This window comes from Elephas maximus, chromosome 1, assembly GCF_024166365.1.
Source record: "Elephas maximus indicus isolate mEleMax1 chromosome 1, mEleMax1 primary haplotype, whole genome shotgun sequence".
NCBI lineage: Eukaryota > Metazoa > Chordata > Mammalia > Proboscidea > Elephantidae > Elephas > Elephas maximus.
The window spans coordinates 217,940,310-217,959,789 of NC_064819.1; the positions used below are offsets into that span (position 1 = coordinate 217,940,310).

The window sequence follows — 19,480 nt, forward strand, 5'->3', positions numbered from 1 at the left end:
AAGGTCCCAAAAGCATGATTCCATCCAGGTCATTGGGGTCAACTGTACTTTGAGATGGCAGCTCTTCCCCTGTCATATCTTGAGTGCCTTCCAACCTGAAGGGCTCATCTTCTGGCACAACATCAGACAACATTCTGCTGCTATTCATAAGGTTTTCATGGGCTAATTCTTTTCAGAAGTAGACTTCTGGGTCCTTCTTCCTAGTCTGTCTTAGTCTGGAAGTTCAGCTGAAAACTGTCCACCATGGGTGACCCTGCTGGTATTTGAATACCAGTGGCATAACTTCAAGCATCACAGCAACATGCAAGCCCCCACAGTAAGACAAACTGACAGACAGGTGGGGGATAAAGTGTTTATGAGTTTCCAAACACTTTATATGCATTAATTAATTTAATCTTTACAATTTAAGGCAGATATTATTATCCCCATTTCACAGATGAAGAAACTAAGGTACAGAAAGATTAAATCTTTCCAAAGTCACATAACTAACAGTGGCAGAATCAGATTCAAACTCATGCAACTTGACTCCAAATTCATATTCTTAACCAGTATGCAATACTCCCCCTAAAGCTTATTTCCAGGGAATTCCCCATCCAAGTATTAACTTGACCTTGCTCAATCCTACTTTCAGATGAGACGTGGCTAATTCACAGAGGTATGCCAGATGGAATCCACAGGAAGTCTTGAAATAACCCCTAAGCTCCTTCTTGGCCCTAATGTAACCCATAGACAGAAGGTCCTGATTTAAGGTTGCTAGATTTAGCAAATAAAAATACAGAATGACTAGTTAAATTTGAATTTGAAGTAAACACAGATTTTTTTTTTTTTTTAAATGTTAGTATGGCCCAAACAAATGAGCCCTGGTGGTTCAATAGTTAAGCTCTTGGCTGCTAACTGAAAGGTTAGCGGTTTGAGCTTACCCAGCTGCTCCATGGGAGAAAGAGCTGGCAATCTGCTTCCATAAAGATTACAGCCAAGAAAACCCTATGGAGCAATTCTACTCTGTCACATGGGGTTACAATGAGTCAGAATCGAATTGTTGACAACCAGTAATAACAACAACATGGCTCAAACATACAAAAATTCAGAGATGGTGCAGGACTGGAGAGTGTTTTATTCTGTTACACATAAGGTCGGCATGAGTTGGAGCCAACTCGATGGCAACAAACAAATGTCCTATGCGATATTTTAGACATGGTTATATTAAAATTTTGAAATTGAAACTTAACTGGATGCTTTATATTTTATGGAAACCCTATCTTGAGTCTATTTCATTCTCTAATGTCCACTGAACAGAAAGGCATTGCTCACATGTAGATTTGAAAGCCCATTTTGAACCAAACACTTGAGTAATCGCAAGAATTGTTCAGACTTGAACACTTCAATCAAAGATTCTATAAAAGAATCCTGATCAAAAGAGGGAGAATGTGGAACAGAATTTTAAATACTCATGGAATCCAGATTTTCTGGAGCCACTGAGGCTAAATGACCCCCTGAAACTATTGCCCTGAGGTAATCTTTAAACCTTAAATTGAAACTGTCTTCTGAAGTCATCTTTAAATCAAACAAGAATTTAGAGTAATTAGTAAAGAATGTCTGCCTGACATTCTTAGTCAGAATTAGTAAAGAATTGTGCTCTTTTAAAGAGTTATATGTAATCAAATGGACAAGAACAACTTGAAAGTTTAGATGGGAAGTTTAGAGTCAGTAAGTTTATGTTAGTGGTGGTAGAATGATTTGGAAAAGGATAGTGACAATGGTTACACAGTTTGACATATGTAATCAATGTTACTGAATTGTACATGTAGAAATTGTTGAATTGTGTATGGTTTGCTGTGTATATTTTTAACAAAATAAAATAATTAAAAAAAAAGACTTGTTCAGACTCTAGAGTCACCTGAGACTTGTGATATAGGCAGCAATCTCACTTCTCCACCTGTCATGTATTAAATTATGTTCTCCCAAAATATCCATCAGCTTGACTAGGTCATGATTCACTTGTATGATTGTACTACCGTTTTTATACTGATATGATTTCCCGTGTTGTAAATCCTGTCGCTATGATGTAATAAAATGGAATAGTGCCATGTATATTGATGGGGTCTACAAGATTAGATAATGTCTTAAGCCAATCTCTTTTGAGATATAAAAGAGAGGAGCAAGCAGAGAGACAAGTGGACTTCATACCACCAAGAAAGCAGCACTGGGGACAGAGCATGTCCTTTGGACCTGAGGTTTCTGCACTGAGATGCTCCCAGACCAAGAGAAGACTGATGACAAAGATCTTCTTCCAGAGTCAAGAGAGAGAGAAAGTGTTCCCCTGAAGCCAGATCCCTGAATTCGGACTTCTAGCCTACTTGACTGTGAGAAAATAAATGTATCTTTTTTAAAACCACCCACTTGTGGTTTTTCTATTATAGCAGCACTAGATGACTAAGACATCCCCCAATGATCCATCCACCCTGTGGTGGCAGCTCCTCAGGCCCAATGGATTGAATGACAGGAAACCCCTTTTCCAAAAGGTTTAGTTCATCCCCATATACTCCAATTGATACCTGAGTCACAGTCAGAAGGGTATTTGGGCAGCAAAGCATCCACCCAAATTGCCATAAACCCTTAATACTCATTCTCATTCCCACCACGCTTCTGGACTCTAATTCTCATTAATGAAGCGTTAAAAACTTCATATTGAAAAGAATGTCTTTCTCATTCTATTGCTTTCTGGGTGTTCAGTTTCGGCCATAAAATGTAAAGACCAGGTGGAAATAGCCTTTGAACATCTGAGAATGGAATTTGGCCCTAGATGGCTTTGTATCTGTCAGCCTTAAAGATTCCACTGGGGGTCAAGCCAAAATGCATAGTTTCATGTAAAATTAATTACCAGGTGAGCTTCCCGTTACTGAGTTCACAGTGGCCTTGAAAGATATTGTCCTCTGAGATATGCCAAGTCAAAATCATGCAGAGCTATTTAATTGATGCATTGAGTTTAAAAACAGCCAGCTGTATCAGATTAGCCCTGTGCTGGTCACATCAACAAGTGCTCAATAAATACTCATTCATTTGATTGACTGAGGTGATATTGGTGAAGGTGCTGGGTAATTCTGCCATATGACCAGAGGTGCTCCGCAAGGATGAACCCAGCAGGGCAACAGACAGCAACCGGAGGAGCTCCTGAACATTATTCAGTGAGAGCACAGAAGAAGAGAAACACATTATCGGCAGTCCATGCTGGATGCATAAGCATTTGAAATGGAGTTGTCACAGCAGTGAGAATATAGAAAACCGCAAAGCCTTGGGAGTTTGGAGGTTTAACGTCTGGTCTCTGCCAACAGCCACTTTGTGTCTTTGGGAAAGTTAATTTACATTCTCTCTGGAAAGTCTGGCTAAATGTCATCTAAGTACCGTTTTCATTCTTTTTTTTAATTTTATAATTTTTCTTCTGACTCAGGTTGATAAGAATTTGAACATCAAGAAATTTTAGCCTTCCGCCTCCTCTCAAGTATTGATTTGCTTCTTTTAGTCCTCCGTTTTTTCTAAGCAGATTATGTATTTGAAAAATCTGATATCAATTTCCCACAATTATTCCTAAATCTAAGATAGGTCATCTCATTTGGTTAATCAGCATAGCTTGAGAGATGTCATCTAATCGATCCTTCTTAAATCCACTCATTTTTTTATTCAGCTAATATTTAAATTTTATTTAGTAAATATTTCGTATTTATTAAGAACCTACTATGTGTTATGGTCTACAGAATGCAGTTCTATTCAGACACACATGGGGTCGCCATGAGTCAGAAAAAACTCGACAGCAATTTTTTTTTTTTTAAATATGTTATATACTGTACCAAGTAGCTGATGACTTACCCTTAAAGAGCATATAATCTAGTTGGAGAAACAGGCATATTAACAGGAATTTTTAACAAATTGTGGTAAGTACTGTAACAGGAGTGTGTATTTAAAAAAAATGTTATAGGAGGAAGACGACCATCTCTTACTTGAACCAATCAGAGAAGGCTGTACAGAGGGGCCATTTGAGATAAACCTTGAAGAATGAGATTGCCAGGCAGAAGAGCTAGAAAGGCCATTCCAGGAAGAAAATGTAAGCTTGTTCTGCAATAATGTAAGCAACTACTATGGACATGAGAGTGGGAAGGGAGGTTGTGGAAACTAGAGAGAAGAGGCATCATTTGATAACTAAAAAATCCTAGAATGAAGACAGAAATAAGGAACAGAAAAAGAAAAAAAGGTAATAGAATTTTATAAAAATAAGAATGCACGTTTGTAGAGGGAGATGGTTGAGGAGAGATTAAAAACACGGACCCCTATCCTACAGAAAACCTTAGTGAACAGTACAGAGAACACCATGATTTTCCATAGGCCAGTCTCTGGAGCAGGGCATTTTGTTATAGCATCAACCAAAGATAATGTATTGAGGTTTCATTTTCCTTAGACCCACCCAGTAGCTCCATAGGAGACAGACCTGGTGATCTTCTCCTGGTAAAGGCTACAGCCTAGAAAATCCCATGGTGTGGTTCTACTAGGTCACATGGGTCACTGTGACTAGATGTCACCCAACAACTTCAAGCTCTTTACAAGGCTTACATCTCTTTATCATCCAAACTAAAGTTGCCCTCCTTTTCCAGAAAGTGTGCGCCATTCTGTTGATCACAACTTGTAAGTACCTTATCTATCCATCTGTTTATTTGTTTTTGGATACCTCCTCCACTGGACTTTAAGTTGGAAGAGAACAAAATAGTGGCCTGGTATAAGTAGAGGTAGACTTTTTCAAAAAAATTATCATTGAATTAATTAATTCAGGATTTGGAAAAATACGGTTCCTTCTGCTGCTGATATAATTTGAGTTTATGTTATCATCCTTGAGTAAAGAGTTCATTTCTTAAGTGCTCCAAAACATCAAGCATCTAGCTCAGTGTTTGGCACATCAAAGCCAAAAATCCCACATTGACATCTTGGAGCGGGAAACAAATTTTCTCCATATATTGTACCAACTTTCACAATATCTCATTTCCAGGGGTCTTGCAACCTCTCAATAAATAGTGGTAGAATTCGTTAGTTCATACTTGTATTAAATATTATAATTTTTAAAGCTCTGAAATTGCCTCCTAAGTCCTCCCCACCAAAAAAAAAAAAAAAAAAACTTGCTCCTTTCTCTACTAGAATGAGTTAAGGTGCTGGAATAGAAACAGATGATGGAAAAAAGAGACATAATTAGGGATCAGCAGAAAGTGTGGCTTTCCTGTTTGTATTGCATGGTTCCTTTCATTGAGTATAATGTACGAGCTTCAGTGTAATGTGTAATGTGGTCATCAATTTTAATTTTGCCAGCCTTTCATTTTACTGTTGCTGCCATTCCCATCCTAATCTTCAAAGGGCATTGCGAGGGTGATTAACACAGCCACCAGCTCTTTCCCCTACAATATCACTGAATCTGATCGACCTATTTCCTTGCATCTTGGGATCACAGATAGAGTAATTGCACTCATTCTGATAATCGCCTTTCTCTGAGCACAGATTTAGAAGGGAAGTACTCACAATCACATATTCTGTTACATAACCCATTTCGGACAAATATTGTGTTCTATTCCACATTTATATGATGATACTGCATTGGAATGCTTACCCCTATCTCTACTTAGGAAACCCTGGTTGCATAGTGGTTAAGTGCTATGGCTGTTAACCAAAAGGTCGGCAGTTCAAATCCACCAGGTGCTCCTTGGAAACTCTATAGGGCAGTTCTACTCTGTCCTATAGGGTCGCTATGAGCCAGAATTGACTTGATGGCAATAGAATTGACTTGATGGCAAGGGATTTTTTGGTTATCTCTACTTAGGAAACCCTAGTGGCATAGTGGTTAAGTGCTATGGCTGCTAACCGAAAGGTCAGCAGTTCAAATCTACCAGGTACTCCTTAGAAACCCTGTGGGGCAGTTCTACTCTGTCCTGTAGGGTCTCTATGAGACAGAATTGGTTCAACGGCAATGAGTTTGAGCTTTACCCCTACTTAATTACAGCAGTGTATACGTCTTCATTTGAGGATATAGGAGAAGGAAGTATTTTCAGACTTGACCATTTCACCTGAAAGACTGCCCTGATGTTTAAATGTTTCACCTTAAGAATAACTGTTCCAGATGCACACAGAAGCAGGAAGTCCCCTTCTTTTCTCTAATGTTGTGCTTTGTACATTTTCACTTCCCACAAGCCAAGTTAATGCAGAAATCCATAGTGAGTGCTAAAATTCAAGAATAAATATGATTCCACTCGGCATTTTAGTTCAAGGGAGATGCTTTTAAGACAAATCTGTATGGGCAGCTTTGCTGAATTACCAACTTCAGTGGATGTTTATAGTCTCAGCATCCGCTTAAGATTCTCCAAGAAATAAAAACAGTCACGGTATTTTTTTTAGGCTGGTAGTTATCTTCTTTTCTCTAAAATTTGAAGAAATGCACTTAGTGCCTAATATAACTTCACCATCTGATAAACTTTGTTCCCTCAGGATGGTAAAACATGCCAGTGGCTCTACCACTTATTTCAAGGAGGTTATGAAAGAAAACCTTTTGCAAACTGTGAGTTCTTGATTTCCTACAAGCAAATTCAAAAATTAACCAGACAAAATTTATATTTTGCTATCCTTGCTGGCTCATATTCTCTTTACTCCTTATTTGTACAGGTTATTTTTTTTTTTTCTTCACCTAAGACCATTACCCACAAAATCCCTGCTGGCTTTCATATATATAAGCATACATATGGTATCATCTGTACTTCTGAGATTAATTTATTACTGAAATTTATTAACATTCAATGACAGTAGAAAATCCTCACCTAAATTCACACTCTTGTGAATATAGCTGACAACACGTGCCACATAGTTCAGTTCTTTTTAGACACATTTAGACATATACACATATCATGAGGGGGTTATAAATAATGGAATTCCTTGAGATAGCCAATTGTTTTCTGAATACTCAGTGTCCATTAATATGCTTCTAGGTTAGTGTGTTTACAAAGAAATGCAGACTAACACAGTTATAATACTCAAAACATGAGCCCCCATAAGAACGTAAGCCCCAGAAGTAAGGACTGCTTATTCCTGTTTACCACTGGAGCCCTAGAGCCCTGGTGGCACAGCAGTTAAGGGCTTGACTGCTAACCGGTCAGCAGTTCGAATTCACCAGTTGCTCCTTGGAAACCCTAAGGGGAAGTTCTACTCTATATGAGTTGGAACCGACTTGACGGCACATAGCAACACAGCAACTGTAGCCCTAATGCCTAGAACAGTGCCTGAATTATGGTGGGTTTAAAAAAAAAAAAAGTTGTTGAATGAATGATCTAGAAATATTAAGCAGGACATTAATTTCCTCCTTTTAAATTTGTAGTAAATCAATATAGAGAAGTAAAGGATAAATTTCCAAGAAAATAAATTTGACCTGTGTGTATTTGATACATAACCAGTAGCCAGATGGGCAAGATTTTAAGGTAAATACATCCTTGTTACAGGAAAATCTTAAATGTTGAGAAATCACAATGATTTATAGTTGCTGGAAAACTTTTCATGCAGCAAGTTGCAGTAACCAGGGAGATGAGTGTATACAGACTGACACAAAGGGCAGAAGTGAAGTGGGGTAAACACATTATACTCAAACTGTCTATACAACATGTGTTTGAGGGCAATCTGCTTACCTGCTTAGATCTAATGATCCCAGACACCTGTCCTTGTAGATACGTAGTCTAATGCACCTAGCATGTGGAGAAAAGCATGTAACATGCCTGGTCCTTGGGAAAGAATAAAAAAAAAAATCACAAAATGTCACCAGCTTGCCATCTACGCATTGGATCCATCATTATGGTACTATACCCATTTTCTCTATTATGCTGAAAATGCCTGAGCTCTACAGCTCTCCCTATTGTGTGTGGTCAGTATGAACATATGATGATGGCAGCATGTGACACATTCTAACAGGACAACTGCCTAGCCAAGGAATTAATGACCTAAAACTAGGAACTTGGTTTTCTTGCTTACTGTACTTACTCTTAGAGAAGAGAGAGACTCTCTCTTCCTGGCCTAAATCCAAAGGTGTGGGTAATAATGACTCCAGAGATCTGGACTAACCATAATCCATAAGTTCCTATCATTTATTGAATCTGCTCCAAGGATCTTGCCAGTGGTTTCACCCTGATAATGATAAGAATTTCTAGATAGATTGTTGTGGTAGTTAGCTGCTGTTGAGCAAGCCCTGATTCATGGCCACCCCATGCACAACACAATGAACTTCTGACTAGTTCTGCACCATCCCTATGATCGGTGGTGATCATACTTTTGTGATCCATAGGTTTTCATTGGCTGGTAGTCGCAAGTAGATTGCCAGGCCTTTCTTCCTAGTCTGTCTCAGCCTAGAAGCTCCGCTGAAACCTGTTCAGCATCATAGCAACACACAAGCCTCCCCTGACAGATGGGTGGTAGCTGCACATGAGGTGCACTGAATAGGAATCGAACCCAGGTCTCCCAAATGGAAGGTGAGACTTTTACCTCTAAACCCCCACTGTCCCTAAATGGGTAGGGTCCACTTTTCAGATTTTTTATTCAATCAGAAAATATCCAGTTATAGACCACAAAAATCATGTTCCTACATCTGGGAACATGAAGGTAAGTGGATGGAAAAGAAAGAAAAATAATAACAACAATAAGGAAAGCTAAAGTGAAAAAGAAAAAACAGACAGACACTTCACACCTTTGGGGTTTTTCCATCTTCCTGGCTATTTTTACTTGCTAGCTCTTTTTTTTTTTTTTTTTTTTTAGCTCTTCCGTCTATTCGTGGATGGTGTGTGGATGTCTGCCTTGGTGATTTACACAGTGCTGATCACACTGTCAGCAACAGCACCACCTTTCCTTTCTAAGTACAGCCAGAAAGATGTTGCTGGAAAAGCTGACATACTGTAAGTGAATGCCACAAAGGAAAGTACTAACTGGGACATTTAGCCCAGAGGAAAGAAGGCTAAAGAGAAGGTATACAATGATTTTCACACAGGTGAAAGATACCTACCAGACCTGGTGAACTTTGTTTTAGGTTAAAACTGAACTATACAGAAACTGGAGAATTTTACTGCTTGAAGGGACTTCAGAATTTATCTAGCCCAACCTTCTCACCTTATAGCTCAGACGTTTATTAAAGGCTGAGATATAACCCTTCGAAGCCAAGAAACGGAACTTGACAACTCACAGCTACCTTGCAAAGGAGATCGATGCACTAAGGATATGCCAAAGTGACACTTTATAGATCTATTTTCCAGAATGCAAGATGATTTTAGGTGATACGAAGGCAGAAGTGTATGTTAATAGTTATGTATTTATTTTAATGCATATTAAAAAAAAAAAGAATCAGCACATCAATTTAGTAATATGAAATTCCCTGTAAGTGAAAATAAGCAAATAACAAAAAGTGCCAAGGAGGAACTGGCCTCTTGGAAATATGGCCTTGGATTTGTCCTTGACCTTCATTGAGCCATCTCAGCCATCTCTTTAGAAATGGGGTGGAATGGCATTTCTCTGAGAGATCAACAATAAGGAAGATTTTCCTGATATTACCCATTGTCATCAAGTGGATTCTGACTCATAAAGACCCTATAGGACAGAGTAGAACTGCCCCAAGGCTATAAATCTTTACAGAAGCAGACTTTCACATCTTTCTCCTGCAACGTGGCTGGGTTGGATCCACTGGCCTAAGAGCCAACTGCTTAACCATTGCGCCACCAGGGCCCTTTTCCTGACATTAAAATCAAAAGCCAAACTCATTGCTGTGGAATCAATTCTGATCATAGCAACCTTATAGGACAGAGTAGAACTGCCCCATAGGGTTTCAAAGGAGCACCTGGTGGAGTCAAACTGCCAACTTTTTGGTTAGCAGTCACTTAACCACTACTCCACTAGGGTTTCCTTTCCTGACATTCCAAACCAAAACCAATCCCAGTGCTGTGAAGTCCATTCTGACTTAAAGCACCCTATAAGACAAAGTAGAACTGCCCCATAGAGTTTTTAAGGAGCGCTTGGTGGATTTGAACTGCTGAGCTTTTGGTTAGCAGCCGTAGCTCTTAACCATTACACCTCCAGGGTTTCTGACATTGTCGTTGCTGTTGTTGTTAGGTGCAGTAGAGTTGGTTTGGACTTATAGTGACCCTATGCACAACAGAACGAAACACTGCCTAGTCCTGTGCCATCCTTAAAATCATTGTTATGATCGAGCCCATTGCTTCAGCCACTGTGTCAATCCACCTTGCTGAGGGACTTCCTCTTTTCCAATTTACCCTGTACTTTACCAAGCAGGACGTCCTTCTCCAAGGACCTATCCCTCCTGACAACATGCCCAAATTATGTAAGATGCAGTCTTACCATCCTTGCTTCTAAGGAATATTCTGGTTGTACTTCTTCCAAGACAGATTTGTTCGTTCTTTTGGAAGTCCATGGTATATTCAATATTCTTCCCCAACACCACAATTCAAAGGCGTTAATTCTTCTTCGGTCTTCCTTATTCATTGTCCTGCTTTCACATGTATATGAAGTGATTGAAAACACCATGACCTGGGTCAGGTACACCTTAGTCCTCAAGGTGACATCTTTGCTTTTAACACTTTAAAGAGGTCCTTTAAAGCAAATTTGCCCAATGCAATGTGTCTTTTGATTGCTTGATTGCTGCTTCCATGGGTGTTGTGGAGCCAACCAAAATGAAATCCTTGACAGCTTCAATCTTTTCTCTGTTTATCATGATGTTGCTTATTGGTCCAGTTATGAGGTTTTTTGTTTTCTTTATTTTGGTGTGTAATCCATACTGAAGTCTGTGGTCTTCGAACTTCGTTAGTGAGTGCTTCAGGTACTTTTCACTTTTAGCAAACGAGGTTGTTTCATCTGCATAACGCAGGTTGTTAATGAGTCTTCTTCCAATCTTGATGACCCGTTCTTCTTCATATAGTCCAGCTTCTCAGATTATTTGCTCAGCATACATTTCTAACATTAGGGGTCTTTATTTTTTAAAGGAATTTCAGGTAACTCAGTGAAATTATAAGAATTCCTCTGGAGCTGTCCCTGAAAAATACTAAATCCAGCCTTCCTATAAACCTTGAGTGACTAAATAAGCTCTTTACATGGTTTCCAGCCCAAAAGGTCTACACTTATGGAGTAAATGTGAAAAGTGATAATGTCCCCCAAACACTAACTAGCTATTTGATATCTAAAACATATCCTGTGGCAGACATATCAGAAATAACTTAAAGCCAGTTGTCTTCTCAGATATATTAATAAAGGAGTTTGTTTTGGTTATGGATTGAATTGTTTCCCCTGAATACTTACGCTGAAGTCCTTACCGCTGATATCTTTGAATGTGACCTTGTTTGGAAATAGAGCCTTTGAAGGTGTTATCAGTTAATTTAACACGAGGTCATACTTAAGTAGGGTGGGTCCTATCCCATGAGTGCTGTCCTTATTAAAGGAAAAGACACAGACACAGGCAGACACAGGGGAAGATGGCCATGTGAAGACAGAAACAGAAGAGGGAGTGATGCTTCTACAAGCCAAGGAATGCCAAGGATTGCCAGGAACCACCAGAAGTTAAAAAGAGGCAAGGAAGAATCTTCCATTCGAGCTTTCCGAAAGATCATGGCCCTATTGACACCATGGTTTTGGACTTCTAGCCTCTAGAATCCTGAGGCCATAAATTTCTGTTGTTTTAAGGCATTTGGTTTGCAGTACTTTGTTATGGAAGCCCTACAAAACTAACACAGCTTCTTGGAAGAGGTAAATTAGAGGGTTATTCTAATATCAAAACTTCCAGTAGAGTCAGCCTCAAGGCCGTGGTTTCATCTTTGAGTCCTTCCTTTCTCTTTCATCTCACAGTCAATCCATCAGCAAATTCTATCTGCTCTGCCTTCAAAATGTATCTGAAAGCTAAAAATGTTTTACTACATCTACTGCCATCAAGCTAGTGCAACCCTCCATTATCTCTTGCCTGGATTATCTCTATAGCCTTCCATATCCTTGCTCTAATCCTTATGCTCTATCATCTATTCTCATGGTACAGCAAATGGAAAGATCTTTTTAAAAGCTGGGTTGACTCATGCTCTCCTCTGCTTCAAACTCACTAATGGTTTTCCATGTTATCCAAAGCAATGACCAAAATTCCAATAAAGCTCTACGTGATCCTCCCTAACTCCTGCCCACAGCAATCCTCTAATCTATGTCCTACCATTGTCCCCCTTGTTGGGATCCAGATCATGGGTACCCAGGAAAGGAGAGGAGAGAAGGATGGATCAGAATCTCAGATAAAATGTTTATATTGTGTGGGTATTTTTTCCCAAAAAAAGTTTTTGCATGGATCATTTGTGATGACAGGGGGAATCTTGATTGTGAAGAAAGAAACGCAGCTTCTGACCATAGCAACTGAACATTTATCACCTTGCACTAGGACAAAAAGCCTGCATAGCTTTCATCTTTTGCTTGCTAACACAGCACCTAAGATATAGAAATAAAATAAATGTGTGTTCAATAAATGCTAAGTTGCTAGAGAATGCATAGTACTTTCAATGATTTTGGCGAATAGTCTTTTGGAAAATGTCATGAAAGGTATCTTTATTAATTAATGATATATCATACCCAATATTGGCTTCCATTAGACTCATGCTATTTATAGGCATTCTCACCAACACCACAACATCCCTAATGCTGTTAGCCAAGCACTTCCTAGGCTTCCTTGTTAGTGATCAGAACTTCAGATACCAGGCTTTGTGAATAGTTGAGAGGCCATTTCTAGGCTTCACGCTAATAGTTTCTGAACGGGAACTTTCTCAACGTGGCCTTTATTTGTGCCACCCTTTATAAAAAGAAAAAAAAAAAATTTATGTCTTTGAATTTACAAGTAGTTTCTGGTAAAAATTTCTAAGCCTGAGCAGAGGTATCTATGCCTTAGCAGAGGGATTTTTCCAGAATTGATATTCCCCATACTCTACTGGGAGTCCTGGTGGCAGAGTGGTTAAGTGCTCAGCTGCTAATCGAAAGGCTGCCTGTTCGAACCCATCAGTCGCTTTGCAGGAGGAAGATGTGGCAGTCTGCTTCTGTGAAGATTTACAGCCTTGGAAACCCTATGGGGCAGTTCCACTTTGTACTACAGGGTTGCTACAAGTTGGAATGGACTCAATGGCAATGGGTTTGCTTTCTCGGGTTTTGGTACTCTACTGACCCAGAAGAGAAGAACTTTTTTCCTACAAGTTATGCAGACTTACTAACTAGGCACTTCTGGGGAATTTAATTAAGAAGTATATTAGAGAATTTCATCATGAAATTCCATGTGATCCAGCATCAACTTATCTAAGAAATAATAGTGATAGAATCATATTTGGGAAAGTGCTGCACTTCTGAAACAATGTAACTTTTAGTAGAACATGGTCGTAGATTGAATTGTGTCCCCCAAATGTATCTGTAAACTTGGCTGGACCGTGATTCTCAGTATTGTATGCTTGTCTGCTATTTTGTCATCCGATGTGATTTTTGTGTTGTAAATCTTACCTCTGTGATGTTGATGAGATGGGATTAGTGGCAATTATGTTAGTGAGGCAGGACTCAGTCTATATGATTGGATTTTGTCTTTAGCCAATCTCTTTTGAGATAGAAAAGAGAGTAGCGAGCAAACAGGGGATCTTATACCACCAAGAAACGAGAGCCAGAAAAAGAGTATGTCCTTTGGACCCGGGGTCCCTGTGCTGAGAAGCTCCTTGACCAGGGGAAGATTGATGACAAGGACCTTTCTCCAGAGCCGAGAGAAAGAAAGCCTTTCCCTGGAGCTGATGCCCTGAATTTGAACTTGTAGCCTACTAGACTGTGAGAGAATAAATTTCTCTTTTTAAAGCCATCCACTTGTGGTTTTTCTGTTATAGCAGCAGTAGGCAACTAAGACAAATATTCAAACACTTTTATGAAATTTTAACCTTCAATCACTTACTGAATGGTAATGGTCAGTGGAATGCCTTCAATATTTTGATAATTAACCGGAAATGTCTCATTCAAGCTCAAGTGTGGCTAGGAGAGAGAGGGTTTTATGACGATGTGTATTCAGCCTTAAAGATAGACAGAAACATATCACATTGCATTTTGTTTTGTTTTTCAGATGCTACTAAATAAATGATTGGCTTCCAGGTAAAATAAATGAACACCAGGAAGTAAATGGCAAATCTTGAACTTTTCAAAAAGATCTCAAAGCAGCCTTGTTAGTCACAGCTTCTGGTCACAGCATTTCTTTGCTGATGTTATTCCCTCTGTTTCTAATACTTTTCCATCTTGCCCAGGGAATTCCTACTTCTTCTTCAAGAATTAGTTTAGGTGTCAATCAATCACCTACCTCCTCTTAAGATTCTTGAGATCTACTTCCCCCTTGCCCACTGCAGCCTTCACTGTAGAACTGTTTTCTCCTTCCCCTCTGACCTTATAGCACCTATCATATCTTTCCTCCTAGATGTGATCTTCTAGAAGCCAGTGGCCATATCTTATTTACCTCCAAATTCTCCATCCAAAGTAAATCAAGTTCTAAAAAATGTTTTGGAGTTAAAGGAGTAGAAGCAACTAATATTGTAATGTCTTTAGATCACCAGCACAATGCTTCCCTTCTCTTAGAGAATCTGTGCTCTGCATTCCTGAATCTCAAGTAAAATCCTAATGTGGCCTGAGCAGAACTCAGAAGGTTTCAGCAATGAGCATGTCATGCTCGGTGTGCATCTTCCGACACCTAGGCTGATCCTGTTGCCCAAATTTGCTTCATGTCGGTTGTTGTTGTTGTTGTTGTTAGGTGCTGTCGAGTCAGTTCCAACTCATAGTGGCCCTGTGTACAACAGAGTAAAACACTGCCCAGTCCTGTGCCATCCTCACAATCGCTGCTATGTTTGAGCCCATTGTTGCAGTGACTGTGTCAATCCATCTTGTTGAGGGTCTTCCTCTTTTTCACTGGCCCTCTATTTTACCAAGTGTGATGTCCTTCTCCAGGGACCGGTTCCTCCTAATAACATGTAGAAAGGATTTGAGATGAAGTCGCACCATCCTTGTTTCTAAGGAGCATTCTGGCTGTACTTCTTCCAAGGTAGATTTGTTTATTCTTCTGGCAGTCCGTGGTATAGTCAATATTCTTCATCAACACCATAATTCAAAGGCATCAATTTTTCTTCAGTCTTCCTTATTCATTGTCCAGCTTTCACATGTATATGAAGCGATTGAAAACACCATGGCTTGGGTCAAGGCACACCTTAGTCCTTAAAATGACATCTTTACTTTTTAACACTTTAAAGAGATCTCTTTCAGTAGACTTACCCAACAGCATTTACAGAAGAAGCTGCCTTACCAACTTCACCAAAAAAATGCATCAACCTTTTCTAAAGTAAAATTACATTACCTGTTCTCACCTAGATTTCCTCCAACAGAACCCAATCCTCACTGAGACATGTTGGACACCTCTGTCTCACCCAATTTTTTTTATGCTAAAGTAACCTTGAACCAATAGTTCTCATAAAACTGCTGTATTCAAATCAAGGGAGCTCGTGAGGGCAATCAAGCAAGCCTTGGATTCCACCATACATCTTCCTGGGCACTTCCTCTGAAGTGTTTTCTTTCATAAGCATTGGCCACAAAAGGGTAAATCACTAAAAGTGTGGCATTGATTTAAAAAGGAGAGAAAATGAATTTGACGGTATAGTTACTAGTTTCATTGCCCCCAAGAGCATTAGTTAGTTTCAACGAATAAACATGCTCAGCAATCTGCTTTTTTGATTTGGTATTCCTCCTCCATCTGAAGCACAGTTGGGGAGGCACCTAAAACAAAAATCTTGGCAATGGATGGGATCAGCGGCAATGGCTTTAAAACTTCTGAAGCATACAGGTGAGCAGAAGACAGACTATCTCTGCTAGGCTCCAAAATACAGATTCATTTTGTTGATGGGGCCATTATTGTTTCACACTGTAATTGTATTAGAAACACTGAGAAGGGGAATTTTGGATTTTTCTGGGGTCTTCAGATGATAATATTCATTCACTGCTGACACTTGAGTAGTTTAACACATTGAATAATATGTCTGTGTTTCAAATCCTCTGCTCTGTGGAACTAAGTGTTCCTAGCTTGTTCTCTTTTCTCCATTGGACAATTTCATTTTGGGGAAGATGACAGCATTAATTTAGCTAACAATATTCATTGTGTTTTCATCAGTTGTTTTTGTAGTTTCATATTTTGATGCTTGATCTGATAACTGCATAATACCCAGAGGGCGCCTCTGTTTGTATTAATAACAACATCTCATTTACACTTCATCAATGAGAGAACAGCTCAGCTCCACTGTCAAAGAAGCATGAATCAGAAATGTGCGTGAGAGGAGGTGTATTTATAACGTAGATGGAAATCACAGGAAAGTGGAGGTGAGGTGAGTGGGGAGGACAAACATAAGCTCAAGTGTAAGGCACTGTGTGGGATTAGCAAGCACGGATTCTCTAAAGAGCTGGGTGACTTGAGCAAGTCATTTAAATCATTTGAACCTCAGTATTTTTATCATCTAAATGGGTGGGGATCAGTTTCACCATAAAAAAAGGTTCATGATTTTACAATTGTATACGTATATAAGTTGAGGTTATTAATTTTCTAAACCCTAATTAATTGAGCAATGGTAATTCTTAATGATTCCCTAATAAGAAATTAGGTACAAATAACGTCTTGAGTCATTAAATAATAATGATTACTACCATTTGTTGGATGTGTATGTGACATGCATTATGCTAAGTATTTTATGCATGTTATATTGTTTGATTACCACTACCATGCTGAAGAGGAGCCCTGGTGGCCCAGCGGTTAAGAATTCGGTTGCTAAACAAAAGGTTGGAGGTTCAAACCCACCAGGTGTTTGGCTGGAAAAAGATGTGGCCTGTCTGCTTTGGTAAAGATTATGACCTTGAAACCATATGGAGCAGTTCTACTCTGTCCTGTAGTGTTGCTATGAGTCAGAATTCAACTCCTTGGCAATGGGTTTGGTTTATTTTGGTCTGACTGTGCTGCAGTGTGGCTATGTCATTTGTTTTCAAAAAAGTAAAAGTCTGACCCTCAAAGGGGTCAAGTGACATGTTCATACATGTAACATACACATAGGTAGTAAATGGCAGAACCAAAATTCGAACGCAGGACTGGCAGAATTCCAAATCTGAGCTTTTAACTATACTACTTCTGAGTTAAATTCCAAAGCAGCTGCGTTTCTCAAATTCCATCTTTCAAGTGTACAGTGTAATCACATGCAAACATTTCTATGTCATAGAAATGACATGCCATTTTGCTGTCACCCTAACTATGCATATACAGAGATTCACTCTATTGAACAACTGGTAGAGTAAGGTAAAAATTACAGCCTTAGAAATAAAGGCTTTGGGAAACTTTCTAAGAAAGGAGTAATTTATTTTATCAATTGTTTTATGTATATTGGTTCAGAATGCCTGCATCCAGAAAAGGTATTCATACTTTTATTATCCTTAACACATTAGATAAAATCATCTTTACAGGTTTGTTTCCCTTACTAGACTTGATGTGTTTGAAAATAAGGCACTAAGACTTACTTATCTTTAAATCTGTAACAACTAACACAATGCTATATACTGAATAAATAATCAACAAGCATTTGTTATCACTATGAGTCAGAACCGACTTGAAGGCAATGGTTTTTTTTTTTTTTTTTTTAAAGATATAGCTTAATGAATAAGCATTTTCCCAAATCTTATTTATTCTAAAAATTTACCTCGACTTTTGTGGGAAACTCTGGTGGTACAATGGTTAAGAGCTATGGCTCGGCAGTTCAAATCCACCAGGCCCTCCTTGGAAACCCTTTGGGGCAGTTCTACCCTAATAATGTCGCTGTGAGTTGGAATCAACTCAACGGCAACAGGTTTGGTTTAGCTTTTTTCTGGGTCTCGGGGGGAAAAAAAAAAGTAAAAAACAAATTTGTAACTTTTAAAGTGGGAAGGGAAAAGCTGAGGCAGAAAAAGAAATTGCAAATTTAAAATATGCTTAAACATCTAAGCAAAGAAGAAAATGGTACTATCAGGGTGCAGTAAACTCTACCAGTAAGATCGTTGATTAAAAAAAAAAGCTACCATCAAATCCATCCATTGACTCGTACCAACCTCATGCACAATGGAACGAAACGCTGCTGCCTGGTTCTGTGCCACCCCCACAACTGGCTGCAGAGCAGACTGTCGTGATCCGTAGGATTTTTGGAAGTAGATCACAAGGCCTTTCTTCCTAGTCCGTTTTAGTCTGCAAGCTCCGCTGAAACCTGTTCAGCATCGTGCTATTGTTAGTTGCCGTCAAGTGGATTCTGACTCATGGTGACCCCATGTGTTACAGAATAGGATGGCTACATAGGGTTTTCTTGGCTGTAATCTTTACAGAAGCAGGTTGCCAGATCTGTCTCTGCAGTACCACTGGGTGGATTAGAACTGAGGGCACAAGCCAGTTGTCCCACCTAGGGACCTTTGTTCAGCACCATAGCAACACGCGAGCCACCACTGACAAACGCAGCTGAACATGAGGCACGTTGGCCAGTAAGCAACTCGTGTCTCCCACATGGAAGGTGAGAATTCTACTACTGAACCAGCACCACCCTTACACCAATAAGGTAGGTAACCTGAAAATACTTTTATAAAAAAAATGTAGCTCCCTTATATAATTTATAGAAAAAGAAAACATTAATAGTGTTTTCTATGTGATGAATTACTGACTTCAAGGACTCTACCCAACTACACCAAAAAGGAGTTTGAAAAGTGGGCCATTGTTAAGATCCAGTGGGCCCAGGGGAACCGAGCTCAATAGCTCCTGAAGACATATGACATCAGAAGATACCAACCAAGCAACTCTGAGCATAAGTTATGGCATGAAAACCTGAGGGTGTGAAAAGAGACCAAGAGTGTTGCTGCTGTAGAAGAATCTTTTCTCTTTGTCTTCAGGGACAGGTGGACTACCTTGCTCTCCTCTTTCCCATCCTCTTTACTCATCAGGAATCCCGGAGAGCATAACATCCCCATGTAGTTATTTGTATGGGAAACTAATCTATAATTAGGCTGGATTTCTAATATTTTTAGAGAATGTGTCCACGTCAGTGCCCATGAGTCATACCAAGTAAGTGACCACGACTCCTTAACCACACTCTTAAAATGACATATAAAAATAGCTCATTTACTTAAATCCCCATGGATTCCTTCCCTTGTCTTTGAATGCTGATTCAGAAGGGTTATTTAGTGTTTAAAATCTTCAACTGCTTCTTTTCTAGTCTTTTCTTCCTGTTTTGTTTGGGAGAACAAAAAAATTGAAATCCTGGTGCCGGGGACTCACGTTAACATAAACACTTCTCATTTCTATGCTGTTTTAAATATCCTTATGATTAAAAGGGGAATGAAATCAGTCTCTCTTTTGTAC

At 39.2% G+C, this 19,480-nt stretch overlaps 1 long non-coding RNA gene across 2 annotated transcripts in view; it reads right to left on the reverse strand.

Moving 5' to 3' along the window:
• LOC126086644 (uncharacterized) overlaps window positions 1-19,480 on the reverse strand; it is a 216,366-nt gene that overhangs the window by 175,644 nt on the left and 21,242 nt on the right. For both annotated transcript variants that reach the window (XR_007519566.1, XR_007519565.1), the window contains exon 4: window positions 7,698-7,790. This is a non-coding gene — a long non-coding RNA (uncharacterized LOC126086644). The remainder of the gene's footprint in view (window positions 1-7,697; window positions 7,791-19,480) is intronic.